We start from the raw sequence: 18,663 nt of genomic DNA on the forward strand, positions 1-18,663 counted from the left end.
GCCCTCTTGATGGTACTACTCTCTACTTAAGACATCAGTGTAGGCACTGCATACATTTGCAGCATGGAAAGCATCAACCAAATGTAATTTACTGGTCAAACATCCTGAAATGCCATTTAGAAAGCAACAAGGCAGACAGCTTTTCCATTTAAAAAGACAGAGGTAGCAACAAAAAATATGCCCCTTCACTAAATGACCATATTATAATTGAATAACAGTTTCCTTCCTATCCATTCATGTTATAATACAAACCTACTGAGCTGAACTGGTTTTTGCAAACCTGTTTCTGAGAACCTCTGACCTTTGATTTCAAAAGGTGCCAAGAATGGGCACTGCTTAACACAGTCACTGTGAACCACCATGCCCCATTTCTTTAAAAGCCCAGATCCAAGCAGGAGGCAGATAGATGTTGCTTTTTGTCTTGGATCAGAAGGAGCCTTTGGAGGAAGGGGAGACTATTCCCTCATGCAAGCAGAAAGAGTGCCTAGGTGCCAGAGACATTTTCTGGTGTGCAGACAAGCAAGGAGCTCATGAGACAGTAAAAATGTTGCCTTGGGAGAGCATACAGGGGGGAAGAAAAAAATATTTTCAAACATACACATCTCCAAAATGGTAGTTAGCCACTTTCAATGGATCAACAATATTCATTTGCACTAATCCATCCTCAAAACCTGGCCTAATATCAAGCCTGGAAGACAAGAGAACTCTGCAAAAATAAAAAAAAAAAAAAAAAAAAAGCAGGAGAAATTTATTTTCGCATTCTTTCCTAGCTTTATGTCATTACCTGAGCTCTGTACCTTTAAAAGTTCATGCTTCTAGTCTCTGGTCTAATAAAACCAGCATTAGAGATTCAAAATGTATTCAGTGTTTAGGGAATTATAAATTAAATAATTACTCCAGTCCCATCAAACAGTCACTGAATGATATTTCAAAGTATGGCCCAGAGTCTCTTGCTTTCAAACTGGCACTAAAAATGGCACTCTGGAAATGCTCTGCACAGCCCTGCCCCCATGAGACTTAGGGCTGAGATAGTCACTGCAATGAGAACCTCATAAAGAGGAAGATTTTCCAAAATATATGTCTGAGATACAGTGGGACTTGCTTTTTTTTTGCTTTTCTATAGGTAATTCCTAATTACCTATAGATCTATAGGTAATTCTTAATGAAAAAGAAAATTAGGAACAGGTGTTTTTGTTTTTAAGAAGGAACAATTTGTTACACAGCCCCTCAAACATAAATGCATGAACACACTACCAGGCGGAATTTTCCCACCCATTAGAAAACATTCTCTCTCTCTTGCCTTCTCTATTTTACTATAAAATATAAAAAGGACCCTAACAATATTGAAAATATACACTAGAAGGAATCTTATGGAAAGAAGAAAGATTTATGCCTGGCTGGAAGCAGCTTTAAAAAAATTACTTTGCCACAATATTTCATGCTACATATTTTCTATTGCACACTTTCCCAAAATGCCTGTCAGAGTTCAGCATTGAGGATAACTAAGAAAGTAAAAAAATAGGATATAGAAAATAAGTAGAGGTAGGAACAGTTAAGAACTAGAAATGGGCTTGTATGTTTGTTTACTTTTAAAAGCAGAGCTGTAAATTTTCTCCTTAAAGTTCTATTTCAAAATGATTAGTATATTCATTCTAATTTTCTAACATTTTTCCTAAAAATTTACATCTACTGGGAGTCCCAGAATAAGAATACTAAAGGTATTTAACATTTTAGAAATTGAGACTTGATTCTCTGAACATTTACTCCAATGGGATTTTTATCAATTTTACAGGGTCATGACAATACCATTTATTTTTATAAATACCAGTATAAAGATAAGGGACTAAAAGAGTAGAAGATGAGAGTATGAGAAAGGATAGCTGAAGAATTTTTACAGTTTCTGCCACATCTTTATCATCACTGGTACATTAACTGTTATGGGTTGTACATTTTGTCCAATAATAGTGTTCAAGGAAGTATTTAGGATTATTAGGATTCTATGTTGCTAATTAAATTTGATATAAAATTAATTTTATTGTCACTGTAGCAAGACACACTATTAATCTCCTGTTCTTCGAGAACCAGCATCCCTATAAGCAAATTAAGAACCATAATTTTCCTCCAGCCCAAATGCATGTATATATTTTATCTGATTATACAGCTTCCAATGAATAATATGTATGTGGAAATTTTTCTAGTATTACTGAAAGTGGTGACTGAAAGTCTGAGCCTGTAATCGTTACCTTGAAAGATTGCAAACAAATGGAAGCGGAAAACAAAATTAGAGTTGTTATATCTTTAGTAGTCAAACAAGAAATAGCTAAGAATTCATCAATGAAATTAAGAGGTAATTCATTAATATCGACCTAAAATGCATGTTAGTTTTTAAAAGTCAGAGGTATATAGAACCAAAGCAATTATTCTTAAAGTTACTTAATACTGAGCAAAAACATACATTGAAATAATCTCTTTAAAAATCCAAATCTCAAATCTCCACTGGCATCCCTATACTGTTAATAAGAGAAACCTGCAAAAAAAAAGGCAAATTATCCCTAGCAGATAAAAGATCAGAAGAAATTTTTAAGTAAAACCAAACATACCTGATTCTGCAGAGTTCCTTTACTATTCAAAATTGAAGAAATATATATTTCCTTCTGCTGCCACCATTTAATTACCAAGATGATAAACTGTTATTCTATCTTGAACTCTGAATTTATTAATTGTAGTAAAGTACAGAATACCAAATGATTATTTATGGTCAACAAAGTTTTGCCCTACATTTTTACAATTAGAAGTCTTTTAAAACATGAGATCCTTGATTCATAGTAAAAGAATAAACACAAAGGAAAGTCATGGTGCAATTGTCTACTCAGTTTCCTTTAATCATAATTTCTAATTAAGCATTGAAACCTCCAGACATCATATTCAACTTATGAAAATCACAGATATTTTGCAATATTTTATAAAACATAGGAGTGTTCCAAGAGACCTTCATTTTTCATTTATCATATTCTATTCAACACATTGTATTTATTGAAATGGCTTGCCTTCAGCTACTTTGACCATCAGGCTAAACTACTGAAGGCGTGAAGTCTAGCAGACTCATGAGATTTCTGGGAATTTTTTGAAATTTAAGAAAAGAATAGGAAGTTTAATATAAGCATGATATATGACAGAGTCTTGATAATTTCTATTCTTCCAGAGAAAGTCAGAAATAAATACCATCTACCAACCATGAAAACACATGAATATTGTTAAACCCAGGGAAGACTGAATATAGAAATCAAATTGAATGCATGGAAAGCATTTTGAACATGAGAAATGTATCAGGAAAAACATGATCTATTACCTCTGTTTAGTAGGGAAATTAATATAACATGGAGATGTCCTTGACTGGCTATTATTAGTTGTCTTTGCTCATACCCTTCCATATATATGGTTAAGTATGAGTCACAGTGCCTAAGAGAAGAGAAAGAATCACAATACTTTTAGAAAAATGTTGTATTTCAGTGCTAACAAGGCTAGGGCACAGATGGAAAAAATTGTCTATCAAGACCTCAAACAGCAACTTTTCTTCATGTCACCATTCCAGTACAAGAAATACCATAGAAAGGGCAGTTTCCTGCATTCCTTTTTATGGGACTAAGTTCCCAGTCATAAAACTAGTCATTATGAAAATATCTACTCTGCATTCTCAAGCAACCAAATCTACCAGCACTGGAAACTCAATTATATTATGTATTAATATTACATACATTAAATTTCATAAGATGTACTTGGCTGAACAGAGTAACTAAATTAAAATTTGATTTATAATTAAACCATATCAATCATTTCAAGAACATTAACATGACCAACATTATATATTTGCTCCTCTAATATCTCCTGAAATTGTAGTGCAAGTTGTCAGACAGTGTGAGTCATCAGTTCTGTGCAGCAGGTAATGTTTGTGGCAATGCAGAGAGCATTTAGAATGGATCAGCCATGGAATGATGAATTATTGGATTAATGGTATGTGTACTACACTACATATACATGTAGAAAACTGAAAATATATGGAGAAGGATTAAATTTCAGAATTACAGAGATCTCAAGTTTCTGACATGTTTCTATCCTTGTAAGCTGTGCATGATCATCAAGGAGAGATACAGGGAAGAAATGGGAAGAGAAACAAAGACCCTAGGAGAAAAAGATCAGACACATTTTATAATAGCATGTTATCCTCTAGATCAGAATAGGGCTACCTGTACTTTCCACAGAGTTAAATAATGTGGGGATTGTGAAATACGAATCATTATTTCTCTTCCAAATATTAGAAAATGCTGATACGATAGGTCAATGCATTTATAAATTACTCATTTGGTATAGTTATGCTGGCAAAGTTTAGATAATGACGCAGAGTTTATGAACAGATTATTTGTACTACAAAGAAGCATTGATTTCTTTCACTGTCAATTCTAATTTAGTAATTTATAGGAAAAGGTATGTGTGCCTTAATCACACATGGTGTGTGTGATTAAGCAAAACTTTTAGAAAATTTGGAGATAAGCTGAAAAGTTACCCATTTATCAAAACAGTGACTTATTGGATCAAAACCAGGGCTCACAATACCTTTTCAATATAATGTCTTCCAAATAAATATATTCAACTTTATCAAGAACCACAAGATTCCCAAATATAAACCATTTCTGTAAGATTAAGTTCCTTACACTCCACTTCTCATGGAAGGACCAGTGATATTAAATATTAAGAACTACCTTCATTAAAACTCTGCCATTTTCATGATGTAAAACTTGAAGAATTTTGATTTGAATTTAATAAACACGGATATTTTTCAAAATATGTTTATACAGTTACAAAACTAACAAACTGGTTATAGACTAAAAATACTATGAAGACCAAAATCCTAGGGATTTTTTCCTGTTTATTGTTTTGAGCTCATTGAATGAAATCAAATGTATTCTACATTGAAAAATATTTACTTCAGCAACTCCTTTACCTGGAATTCTGCTTGTTAGTTATGTGAAAATTTGAGAAATCCCTGTTGAACAGTTTCACTCAACAGCTCCTACCTTGCTCAACACAAAGGATGTCTCTTAGAGACATCTAAGAGACTGTGAGACTAGAGACATCTCTGATATTCTGTTTCATACATAAATTTCATGATCTTTGTAACATAATTGGAGAGCTGTGGGGTAAGGCAGCAGAGGACCCCAAGCCTTCTAGTGTATGGCATCAAGGTACCAGTCCCATATGCTCACTTATATAAAGGCACTGAAGTCTCCTGAAGAAGAAGATAATTTTCTGGCATTTCAGCTAGACGCAGAAATAAACCAATCACTGCAGAGAGTTGCTATCCATGGGGTTTAAGTACAGTAGTACAGTAGAAACATGACAGTACTGCCTGGTAGATCTGCCTGCTTCTTTCCACAATGTCTTCTTAATATTCTCCTCTTTACATCAGCATTCATTGCATTTCATATGACTTTTTTTTTTTTAATTAGGATAATTATACTATTTCTCCATTATATTATAGTAAAGCATGAGACCAAATTTCACGACATCCTTCTTGGATAAAATGTGTATGTTTCCATTTGACTTCCAGTGAGTATGGGGCATTTCATTACCTTTTGAGAATAACAGGCACATTATCTAGGTTTATCAATAGATATTTATTTGACCATTCCTCATTTTCTGATAGCATTTACATGCCCTGTAATCTGGAGAGAATTAATGCTCTCTGTATTCTTATGAAGCAAGAAATAAAATTCCCCTTTCCAACATAGAGTATGGAATAACTTCATTTTTCTCATGGATTGGAGAGTTGAACTCATATATTTTTAATCCCAGATTAAGTCTTGTCTCTGGTTAAGCAATTATTAAAACAGCTGGGAAATATAAAAGTGTTTTCTTCTGAACTAAACAGAGTAACCCAGTAATTTTTTATGAACACATATAATGTGGGTCATTTTCCTGCAAAAATTCTAAATTAAAAACCAGGCTTCTGATTGTAACAACAATACATAGACAAGTGGTGTATCCTGGGTTTAGTGCTTATATCTTATTTGATATAAGATTGGTATAGGATGACAAAGGAAAAAATAACAAATAAAAATAAATAAAGGAAGTGAAACCCAGAATTCATCTGCTTGGAAGAAGTAAGAAACATGAGAATGGTTGAGCCTCACAGAATTTTAATTTGTACACTGATAGTAAAAATAACTATGCCTAATGCTTTCATTTGTATTTTTCTTGGTCTAATGAGGGGAAAATTCAGACTCTTAAGTGTAAAGACTGTTAAAGGATGTTAACCAGAAAAAAAGAAACAAATTAAGGAAATTCTTAAATAAGATTATACTAATCAGTGAAGAAAAATTCATTAGTATGGTTTCATAGGAAGTGAAAAATTTGGAAAAGGTTTGGAAAAGGATGTGGGAAAAAATGTGTATTTGAAATAATACTATTACGTAGGCCATTTTAAATGAAAGTCAATTTAGTGAATGGAAACACACATTTCTAAAATCCAAATGCATGAAAGAATTTCATTGAAAATGTAAATATGAAGAAAGTTTATTAAATTCCTTATTATTTAAAATTATTTTAATAAATTATTTATTAAAAATTAATTTTTTCTAGACTTCTTGTTCCAATGGAATTACAAAAACTTGGTCCTGATATTATCTTTATATTTCAAACATTTTTCTTTCCACACAACAAAATAGTGATTTTTCCAAATATGGAAGCTTAGTCCAAACTCCAAAATCCAGCTGAATTTCTTCCATCCATCTATTCATTATTATATGATTCTACAAGTCATGTCAATTCCTCTTGTCTAAAACACTGTTAACAGCTATTAGGCCCAGAGTAACAGTTTAAAATAAAAGTGGTGTCATTTTCTTTCCCTATCAAAAATGCAATTGACTAATATTATCTAAATATTCCAAAGGAATGCATTGAATTATATCCTCTATCTTGAACTTCTTCAAAACATGCTAAAAAATACCAGTTAAGAAAATTTATTACTTCTTTTCAGCTTCTCTTAGGACTGTCTTCTAGATAGGTATAATATGTTACGGAATCTTAAATTTTAAGATTTAATATTAGTGTTCTTTTTTAGACTTTCTTTTAATTAACAAAGAAATGTTAGAAATTAATGTTGAGACTTTCTTTTCATTAACAGATGACAATTAAAAAAGCAACATTGGAGAAATTTCTTGGAAGGGAATTTTCCCTGCTAATTCCAAAACTCCTCTTAGTAGTAATAAATAAAATTAAAATGAAATCAGAAAATGCTTCTACTGATATTGCAATATTTGAGTATAACTTGCTTTTTGGTAGCATTTACTTTGGATACCCAGACCAAAGGAGAAAAAAAAAAAAAACAGCAAAAAGCAATTTCAGAAACAAATTATCTCCAATGAAACACTTTGGATACATACAAAGAAACAGACAAACAGACTCTGGACAATGATAGATTTTATTTTAATCGACTCTTGAAGATTGTTGCTGGAGAAACAATACTGCAATATACTACTAGTGGATCTTTACTGTTTTTAGCATTATTAGTTGTTTTTTTACATACTAATCTATAGTTGCAGCAAGAAAAAGTAAAAATACTTTGTTCAGTAAAATTAAAATAATTCTTAGAAATGCTTATGGATGGTTCTTAAACCAAAAGATTGAAAAAAAAGTATTTTAAATAAGCTATTTTACAGCCCTTATGTCATAAATAATAATGAGTGAACTTTGATGGACTAAGGGTATCTTGGAAAAAGGAAGTTGCTTGACAAAGAATTTATTAAGTACAAAAATGGTTTGCAAAAGGAGTTTGTGTTTTACAAATTCATGTTGTTTTGTCACTAGACATGCACTGGAAATGATAGTGCTATGGTTGGTTCCATATCAACCTGACATATCATTCCTCTTCTGCACAGTTAAAACAAAACCTGTATTAATTTGGATCTGACAGGGTTTTTGTTTTTTGGGGGATTTTTTTAATTAAAAGACAATCTTCCTTGACCTAATCACAGCTAGCAGTATACCATTATATTGAATTAGATCCATCTCTTCCTCATCTCACCTATGAAATGCAGAAGGAGAGTTAATATTCATATTCGGCTATATTTGAGCAGAGAGAACTGAAAAGAATATACTTTCCTTTCCTGTGCATACAACTCATCATGTCAAATTCAAAGTCCTTATGAAGGGAAGTATACTAATTGCCTCCAAAAGTTGTGCCCATGCTGCATCTCAAGATATTTGCTGTTAAAATCTTCAAGCCAAAACATACAGCAGGTGAGATGTTCCCTTTGAGTGACTAATAAATTCACCTTATCTGTACGTTTTCTCCATGGCACATGATAAAAGGTTTCCCATAGTTGGACTGTTGTAAGCAAACTGAACTTGTAAGAAGGGAAGTTCCTTTGATGATTTCAGCTGGGGTAGAGTTAATTTTCTTCATAGTATCTAGTACGGGATTATGTCTCAGATTTGTGCTGAAAACAGTACTGATAACATGGGGATGGTTATTTCTTGCTGAGCTGTGTTTGCTCAGCATCAAAGTCTGTTCTGCTTCAGACTCTGCCCCAGCCGTGAGGAGGCCGGAGGTGAACAAAGAACTGGCAGGTGACAGAGTCAGGACAGATGACACCAGCTGACCAAAGGGACATTACACACCACGTGGCATCAGGCTCAGGATTTCATTCTTGGGGAAGAAGAAGGAAGCAGAGTAATGTCATTTGTCTTCCCAAATCCCTATTACATATGTTGGAGCCATGCACTCCTGGAGACGGATGAACACCTTGCCAGCACATGGGAAGTGGTGAACGAGTTGGGAAGTGGTAAATGAGTTCCTAGCTTTGATATGCTTGTGTGCACAACTTCTGCTTTCCCTATTAAACTGTCTTTACCTCAATCCAAGGTACTTCTCACTTCTTCCCTTCTCCTTCTCCCCATTCTGACTGCGGAGAGTGAGTGAGTGGCTGTGTAGGGCTTGGCTGCTGGCTGGGCTTAAACCACAGCCCTTACATGTGAGGGTGCAGATTATCTCCAGTTACCAGTGAGCACAGCTCAGTGCTGACTAGATTCCAGTGGTTGCCTGAGAAGCCCTGAATAATACACTTTTACAGCTGGGGCACTTAAAAAGACATCTCATTATATCCCATTATTTTAATGGGCAACAGAATGCCAAGAACATATTAAATACAGTACTAGTTATGAAGAAAACACAATTTAGAGAGTAGTTTCAATTCCAACTGTTTTACATAATTCTTGTAAGACTAACCATAAAATTACCTGACTACTTTTAAAAAATTGCTTTACTTCCTCTCTTTTCTACTTCAATCCTAATTATTTCCTGAGTTATTTAGAAAGTTTTGTTTTGTTTTAGTTTTTTTTTTTAAATATAGTATTTGAGAAAAAAAATATTACATGCTACATCCTGAAGAAAATAAAATGGCCAGCACTGCTATACATCCTCAGATGAAAGAAAGTGGAAACAAACTACATTCAATACTGCATCCTGGTCACTCTTTAATGACTTTAAACTATTTCAAACACTGACATTAAAAAAAAAAAAAAAGTAATGTAACTATAAGAAAGAACACTTTCTTTCCTAAACTATAACTTGATTCATAGTCATGTAAGAAGTTTGAAATGGGCTAATCATGTTTAAGCATCTGGTTTGCCTTCACTGGAGGGGGCAAGGAAAATAAGTGAAGCAGCACAGAGAATGCATTCCCTGATGATATTAGACAGTGATTTTCATGACAGAAACATTCAAGAGAATTGAGAAGTCTTTTTTGAATAATGGAAATTTTGTAGGGAAAAATGTAAGCAAAAATAAAATTCAGTGTTCAAATATACTCAGTGGTTTTACTATTCCTATTAAATAAATAGCATTATAGATAGCATCAAATTAATAAATTGTAGTAAAAATAAGACCCTACTTGATTTCCTTTGCACCATTAATCAAGACTAAGCACTCCTTAAGCATGCAAATATACCCTCTTCTCTTCACATTTTCAAGAAGTCTTATTAAAACCCACAGAGTTCTGAATAGAACAGAGTAGTTAGAACTGCCAGAAAGGTGCTCCCATCTGAGAAATAAGAGTACCAGCTACTTTCTGAAGAGAAACCTGAATGTGTTTCAATGTTTTTCTTCCTAATGCCATATAGTAAGTAATGTTTTTTAAGATCTTGTCAAATGGGTGGTAAACATTGCCAGAAAATTAAAAAGGGGTCAATGGTCATGTCAATCTTTAGAGTGGTACTTCCTTTTATGTTGCAAACATTGGCTTGAATGCAGTGAGAGCATTATAGCTGTCATAGCCAATATAAGACCTGAACTCTATCAGTCACAATGAAGTCTTTAATGAAGGTATAATTTTGTTTATTTTGCAAATCCATCTTGGACTGCACACTATTGATTGCAGCCAGCTGAGCTGCAAGCTTGGATAATGAGGTCTGTGCAATTAAGCCAATCCTCCTTAAGAAATATAGGAGTAGAAAACCCAACCCCTATATATCTGCATTACAAGAATCTGATTTACAACCTGGAAAATAAAGTCTGTTTTTGGTGGGTGACTGCAAGCAACTAGGAGTAGGCAGGTTCTGCCATATAACATTCCTGATATTTACTAGGTGTTGAATGCTAACACAATTTTTTCCTTGGTGAGATGAATTAGTTACTTGAAAGTACTCACTTTCCAAATTGCCTTTCTGTCCTCAGTCTTATTATTTAAAAATGACTGCCTTTCATATACCAGTTTAAGACAATTTTTCATAGCTTAATGTAGCCCTTCAGCTTCTATGTGGACAGCAGTACATTATGTAATGCAAACTTTACTATATATTCAAGAAGGAAAAGAGAGATACCCATTTATTTTTCTAAGGCATCACTTCAAATTTTAAGTACTTGTCAGATTCAGTCTGCCAAGCTCAATATTTCCAAGTTTACTTTAGCAGAGAAACATAAAATAATATTTGATATCCCTGTGCAAAGTAATCTTTGGTTTACACCTCATTTTCATCTGGTATTGATCAAGATAACTGAAACAATCTCATTTGAGGCCAGAAGATAAACAGGCTAGGAGTTGGCTTCTTCCTAGTATAACAGTAAAGAGGGAAGTACTGGGTTCTGGACTATTCTTCTTCCTCCTTTCATCCACTCAATCCATATTTTATTTGTAGTGATGTACTAGATAAAAACACTCTTTATAATTTTTTTACAAGTTACACTCTAAGAAAATATCTCTATTTCTCATACCTTTATTTTCTGAAGTACTCCTATTTTCTTACTGCAATTTACTTTATTATCCTGATCTTATCTTCTGTTTTGTTTTTGTTTCATAGGATCATAATTTTCATACTGTTATTACTGCAGTTCAATGTAGTTCATGAAGAGCCACTCACATTTATTTCTAATTGTTCTTCAGTTATAGCCTCTTTTATAGGTGTACTGCTAAGTGTTTTTCACACTTCTTTTAAAAATTGAAATTTCTAGCATTTTTCTTTCCTTATTTTGGAGTATGAATCATGACAGCATAGAGCTCTGCTGTATCACAATACTGCATTTATATACAGTCAGTTGTAGGAATTCAAATGTGCTTGTCTTTTCTAATATGTTTTCACTCGTAGTTCTTATTCTCCACAATTTATTTTACTCCTCACAGTTCATATTAATCTAGAATTTATCCTTTTTCAGCTCAACTTGTAACTTTTTTTCTGAATATTCAAAATCCATGTGCTTAGCTTTTTGTCTTTTTCAGTTGCTACACTATTATGCATACAATGTGTTAATGTGGTTACCTGATTTAGGGGTCTTATCTTCCCCTACCCACTAAAGCCAGGATGTTCAGTAAATTAAAAACTGATGAATTTCCATACTATCATTCCATGGAGAATGATGAACATGGAGAAAAGAGCCTCCTAATGGACACTGAGAGAAGTTACATTTACTGAAGAAAACACAAATCCTGCCACAGAAGGGATATTACAGTCTATATATAGTCTAGTTTATATTCTATTTTTAATGCAAAGGTTTCTTTTCTGAGTTATAGGAAGTTTCTCCCCAAATGCTGCTAGATTCCTGCCATGAGTGACTCTGTGAGATGTGCTATTGTGTTTTGAGTCACAAACTCCAGCATTTTGTCTTCAGCTTTGGCATGATAGCAAATGCTTCAAAAAGAATGAGAAATGGAGCAAATATACAGTGTGGCATTTCTTCTCACCTTACAAGATGCACATGGCTAACAGATTAGAAGGTTGAATCCAAAGCATCACATTTAATCATCATAATGGGAAAATTTTCTATAAAATTTCCTTTTCCCTGCTTAATCATTGGATGCTTTTGGTTTTATCATTTTCCTGAAAATTTTACTAGGGGCCTTCTGCCTTTTTTTCCCCACCTTTGTTCAAAGAGCATTATCAAATGATCCATTTACATTTTTCTTTTTTTAGCTTGAATAACACATAAAGTATAAATCGTGTAAGTTGAGCAAGACAGAAACATGTCAAAAAGGGTTAGGAGACAAACAATCTCTGCTCACATAAAGCACAGTCACATTATGACTCAATATAGATATTTATATTCTTGACTATTTGACCAATGTCATCACACTTTCTGTACAAAATGTTATTATCAGGGGCCATACTATTACATACAAAAATAAAAGGGTAAACTAAAATCCTAATAAGTTTACTACTACTTGTGAGAAAAAACTCTTCTAAGCAGAGTTTTACAAGTTATTTATGATTGGGTCTGCAGTTTCTCTTTTATTTTCTCTTATTTACTTGAGAGAAAGAAATTACTGACATATAACACATCAATATTTTAAATATAGATTTGCAAAATGCAAATAAGAAAAGAGTTAACAACTATTTCTGTTTATGATGAGAAGTATCAATAAATTGAAAAAAAGATAATTGAATAAAAGCAAAAAAAAATCCTGACCAAGAAAACAAACTCGCTCAGTATAAATGACCAAAGTAGTAGTGAGGAGAATGAAGAGGTATCACTAAGTCACAATAATTTTAAAATAAATTTTACCTAACTAGATTGACAGCATAGCACAGAGGAGTAAACAGACCCCATTTAAAGGAATTTTACTGCTTCATACAAAATAATTTCTCTTTCATCCATACAAAATTCTCACAATCCCAAAACAAAAGCATCTTAAAGTTTGGCTCAGAAAGTCAACAAAGAAGTTGTCCTTTCATCATTGCTTATTGAACTCTCAAGCCCGAATCTTGCATACTATCAGGTTTCTAGTCACTCAGTAACCAATCTGTCATCTTTACTCCAGTTATAAAAAGTTTTATCACCTTCCCACCTTTAACTAAGGTTTTCTCTTCCATTTTGCTTCTGTGATGAAAAATAAACCAGAAGCTGCAGAAAACCCCTACATAACCCTACAGTTTAAAACACTTAGAACTTGTATAGAAGTACTTTATGCCCAGTACAGCTGCTGGCAGAGGATTTGGCTCCGATCTTACCTCCCACGTCTCCTGTAGCTGAACGGCTTCCGCTGGGTAGCTGTTTATTTCTCTTTTCCTTTCATATCCCTGACCTTTTTTCTAATGTGTTGAGCTGAGTTTGGAGGCACGGTGATGAATGAGATGTGATCACGAGAATCACAGAGAGGGTGCGATGTGCGGGGCTGTTTCTCGGGCAGCATAGTAGCAGGCGGAGGAGGGGGGATGTGGAAATCTGACAGGTTTAGCTTGCTGACAGCCCATGTTTATAGACTCTGTAAAGAATACAGATGAGACAGAGGAAAGGCAGAGGCGACAATGACATAATAAATCTTAGCCCCAGTGTTTTCAGTCCAAAAAAGTAAAGAAATAAAATCAAGTTTGGGATGCTGTTAAGGGTTAGGCTGCCACAGAACTGAACCTCTTCCCTGTCTGCTTCTTTGGATGAGATTAATAGATACTCTCCGTTCCATTCCACTGTACAGTACTTCTGCCATCTGCACATTTTGACCAAAAGAAATTTTAGGTAATAAATGAGTTAGGCATTCTAGTTCCAATAAACATGGTAACAGATCTGCATAGATTTAAATAAATAAATAAATAAATAAATAAATAAATAAATAAACAAAGTGGCAGACTAAAGGCCAGCCTCCATTCTGAAAGCAGCAGTCAGTTCCTCAGCTGTTTCAAACAATGTGTTGTTTGGCTTCAGTGAAGCCATGCCAGTTTATATCAGGTGAGTGTTTTTTTTTCCTGTTTTTACTTGTGAAAAATTCCAAGTAAATTTCAAGTAAATTCCAAAGCACTAAATAAAGAAGGCAAGATTTTATCTAATAATAAAATTTAAAATGTTTAGAACTTTTTCCCTCTCCAATGTCCCAGATACAGTAGAAGTTTTTTTCACTGTTTTGAATACATTCATCAAGAACATGACTTTTGTGATGCAACTGAATCTTTAATAGGCTACATCTTTTAATAGACTACATACATGCAGATAGACTTTTTCAGAGTTGCTCTCATTTCTCAAGTTACGCTTATTCCTACAAGAGCTACAATTTTTCACAATTCCCAGATGTGGAGAAAAAAAAAGAGCAACAATGTAAGCTATCAATACAAAATATTTTCATTCTTTTTAACCAGTTATCACCAAGCAAAAAAAGACACTCGAAGTAAGACTAGCCTTCTGTCCAGATTCTGGAAAAGAGAATACTGATTTCCTTCTCTGAAGCTGTAAAGTCTGTATCTATCTTCATTCATCTGAGTCCAGTGCTAGGAATGGAATATTTTATATTCATCTTGCTGCCTTTGGTAGATTTTCACATTGTTGAATGTACTAAAGAGAAGGCCCTTATACCCAAGTAAACTAACAGAAGCGATCAAAGAGCACATCAAGCACTTTAATTTAGACAGAAGAATGACACTGGAAAACACTTGTGTTTTCCTCTCTGTCTTTCAATAGCAACGTCTGCTTTCTGGCCAGGTAACAGCTTATTTATTAACTGGAAGGTGTTTGTTAACTTGTTCAGGCTCCAAAATTATGTCTAATCCACACTGGTCAGTTCAGCCATGCATCAGCATATGCAAGTGCAGCCAGCACAACCTCAGTTATGTACTGTGTGAAATATACATGATGAATAGCACTGTTCCCAATAATCAGCCTTTAGAGACAGGGCACTTTTGTTGGAACACAGGCTAAATTTATACAAATTAAAATTTAGAAAAGGGGAAGGTTGTCATGAAAATCAGACTCCTTTAAGGCATGTAAAAAAAACCCAAGAATAATCACTAAAAAATCACTAGTTTTCAAGAGAGAGAATGATTCTCTTTCTAAATTTGCTAAACTTGTGGGGAGGCAGGGGTGGAGGGAAGACTTCCATCTTAAGATCTCAAATGATTACATACATCTGTCAATAGTCAGCAACGTAGCAAAGTATCATTTCAATACAAACTAACAGTTTGTTAACATACAGAATTAAATAAGTTCAAGTGGTTTATCCAGTATCTCCAAGAAAGACAAGTATAGAAACTCTGACTTCTGATTTTCTGATCTAATTCTTAAAAGATGCTGCAATATACAAGCCTCCTTTCTAACTGCTTGTCCTGAATCCCCGAGTGCTGTATTAAATGCTATTTACTTATCAGCTCCATTATATTTAGCCAGAATAATTTTATGTCTTCTGCTATCTCTAGATAAACTATGACAAAACAACAAAAAATAAATTATGTACAAGAAATTATATTTCTTGTTATTGCTTCCTTTGGCACACTTTTAAAATGCTGTCAGCTCTTCTCCTATGGAAATAAGAAGGATGTGAAAAAGCAAATAGTTTAAAAAAGTTATATGACTAGAAATAATAGTGTAAATATATTAAGTAAAATAAGCAAGCCAACAAACACACACAATTAATCAATTTACATATCTGGTATTCACCAGAGAAACAACCTTGTATATAGTCTCTTGATATTATGGTCAATTATTACAGATATGTCATAATAGTTATAGTTCAATTTTTCATGTTCATTTACAGCAGAAAATTGTTAAGCTAAGGCTTCCAGCTTTATTAGCTTCAGATTTTGCATTTTTTCTCATAAGCAGATTACAATAAATAAGACAGATTCTGTGATTAGTTTGGGAAAAGGGGAAGGAAGGAAAGCAAGATTTTAGAATTATTCCTGTGTAGTCATAATTCTTATGATCTCCTAACCTATGACAATAATGGCCTTTAATATCCATGACAGATCTTGCCCTGCTCTCCATTAGTCTCATAATTCTACACCTCAAAATGAAAAAGGTAGCTCACACAAAGAGATGAAAAGAGCATTTTTTTCTCCTGACAGGTAATGATTTTTAAAAACATATGCATCCTCCTAGCATCTTGAGAGTATAAAAACAAACCTAACCTCTACAATCAACATTGCTTATGTTTTGTTCTTTGCTTTTCAAAAAATTTCTCTCTGGAGGTGTAGTTGAACATGGAGAAAAAAAATTATGGTAGAAAAATACATTGTCTACCCACCCAAAGTCAAGCTGTCATCTCAGCTGAGGATGTTGACATTCAGTGTTACTTTCAGATGAAGACAGAATAAGTGAGACTGCTGCCTAATAGGACTACCAGCAGTAGAACTGTTTCATCCCAAATCTGGAGACTAGTTCTATTCTTATGCTAAAAACCATACAATTTTTACTCTTTCCAGACTATTGACTAAACAAATATCTCTTGGTCTATGTAGGATGTTAAATAAAATAACACTCTAAGTATTATTTATAAAATCAGGGACTAGGAAGGGGTTGAGGTTTAGATTACCTGGTCATTCCACTTAAAAATGGAGGACAAAAAAGCCTACTTGAGTGGTGCTAGCTAACTAGTATGTTATTTTCTTAACAGAGAATTTTGTTCCTGTATTTTCAGACAGCTGGAGTTTATAAACATCATATCTGTTACCAGATCATGCGTGGGTCTGTAGAATTATCTAATCTCCAAACAAGAGCTAAAAAAGAGTATCCTGGAAGCTGACAGCATCTAAACAAGTCAGTGATCTCAAATCACACCCTTTTTCTCACAGTGTCCTGACCTTTGGAAACACTGCAGAACTAACACAGCCAGCTTTCCTGTGAAAAATCTTCTAGCAGTGTCATGGAAAGGAACAGCCTGACCCCTAGAAGATACTCTGAGGGAGGAAAAGAACAGAAGTAGGGCTCAGGCTGTGCATACCAGATTGCAAACTAATAAAGACATCCTCAAAAGGTGCTCAGAAGTAAGTGGTTAATCAAAACACTGTGAAGGAAGTCCCCTCATTCTAGTGTGAAGGCACATCATGGGAAGAGCAAGAAGTGCATATCAGAATGTGCATCATCTTCCTGAGGCACTGTCACAGTCCAGCGAGAGAAGACACCTCATTGCTCTTCTTTTTCAATCCTGTATGAGGTAGGATTCACCAAGGGAATGAGATTTAGTTATGGAAAAAGAGTTATCACACATGAAACTTCAGAAAATGTTATTTGCATGAAACTGTGCTTACTCTCAATTTCAGTGATTTTTTCTTTCTTTTATTCCTTAAGATTAAGGGAAAACTACTTTTGAACTAGTTGTAGGTTGGAAAAATAAGAAATCATAGCTTTCCAACATAATTTACAGCAAGCAGACTAAACTGTCCCTTGCATTTTTTTCTGTACTTAGTAAGACTTATAGAATTTAGGTATATAAAAAAGGTATAGGAATTCTACCATCTTCTGAAAGGTCAGACAAAACTGAGCTTGTTGGGATGTTTTCGTACAGGCTGCTAAGATTTGACAGAACATTCCTCTTAGTGCAGTATTTGATATTGTTATAACCAGAAATAAAAACTGGGGTATGAAATTTATTTACAAATTTATTTGTTACATTATCACACATTACCAGCTTCACAGATGAAACAGAATCTGAACTCGGCATGAAAAATAGTGCTGGAGCTCATTAAATCAGTTAAAAAAATATAGCAGGATAGCATCCCTGTTGGAAAAGTTGAATTTGGTGTTATCATCTTTCTCAGAATAAAGTGTTAATGATTCCTCTTACGAACTTCTAGCTTATGAAACAAACTTAGACAATCTGTTTTATCAAGAATAGAAGAAAATTATTTCACATATAATAAAAAGAATAAAACTAAGACAGTAACATTAACATTTTTCCCATTCAATCATTCCATCAGTGACTTTTACACCTTTTCAAGAGTCTTAAAAAAGTACAATAATATTTGTCTAAATGCATAGGGAAATCTTCAGAGCAAAGTCTCGGTAAGTCAGACTTCACTGTCAAAATTTTCCTGATTAAGGAACTGATGATTTGTCCCAGTATGAATAACAGTACATCTCTATATTCATAATGGAAACTGTTTTATATTGATAAGAGTATATAGTGCATAATTTAAAATTATAAACAATTCTATCAGTATATTACAAGCACATGTACACATATATAGCACATATATACGCATATATATATACACATATATATATATATATACACACAAGTTTAAAGCAGAATAGAATGCCTACAAGTTAAGATATTACCAAAATAAGCAAGATAAAATCACAGCTGAATTATAAAAACACATGTTCAAGCCCATTGCCAACACAAAATGGTGTTATTTTGGCAACTGTCTCACAAAAGCTTAAAACACAATATGCAGTAGCACAAACTATGGATGTAA

General features: G+C 33.7%; 1 protein-coding gene across 4 annotated transcripts in view; it reads right to left on the reverse strand.

Annotated features, from left to right (window-relative positions):
• The window catches only part of CDH12 (cadherin 12), a 626,739-nt gene that overhangs the window by 275,532 nt on the left and 332,544 nt on the right, over positions 1–18,663 (reverse strand). The window lies entirely within an intron of this gene.

Source organism: Lonchura striata, chromosome 2, assembly GCF_050655825.1.
Source record: "Lonchura striata isolate lonStrDom1 chromosome 2, ASM5065582v1, whole genome shotgun sequence".
Taxonomy (NCBI): domain Eukaryota; kingdom Metazoa; phylum Chordata; class Aves; order Passeriformes; family Estrildidae; genus Lonchura; species Lonchura striata.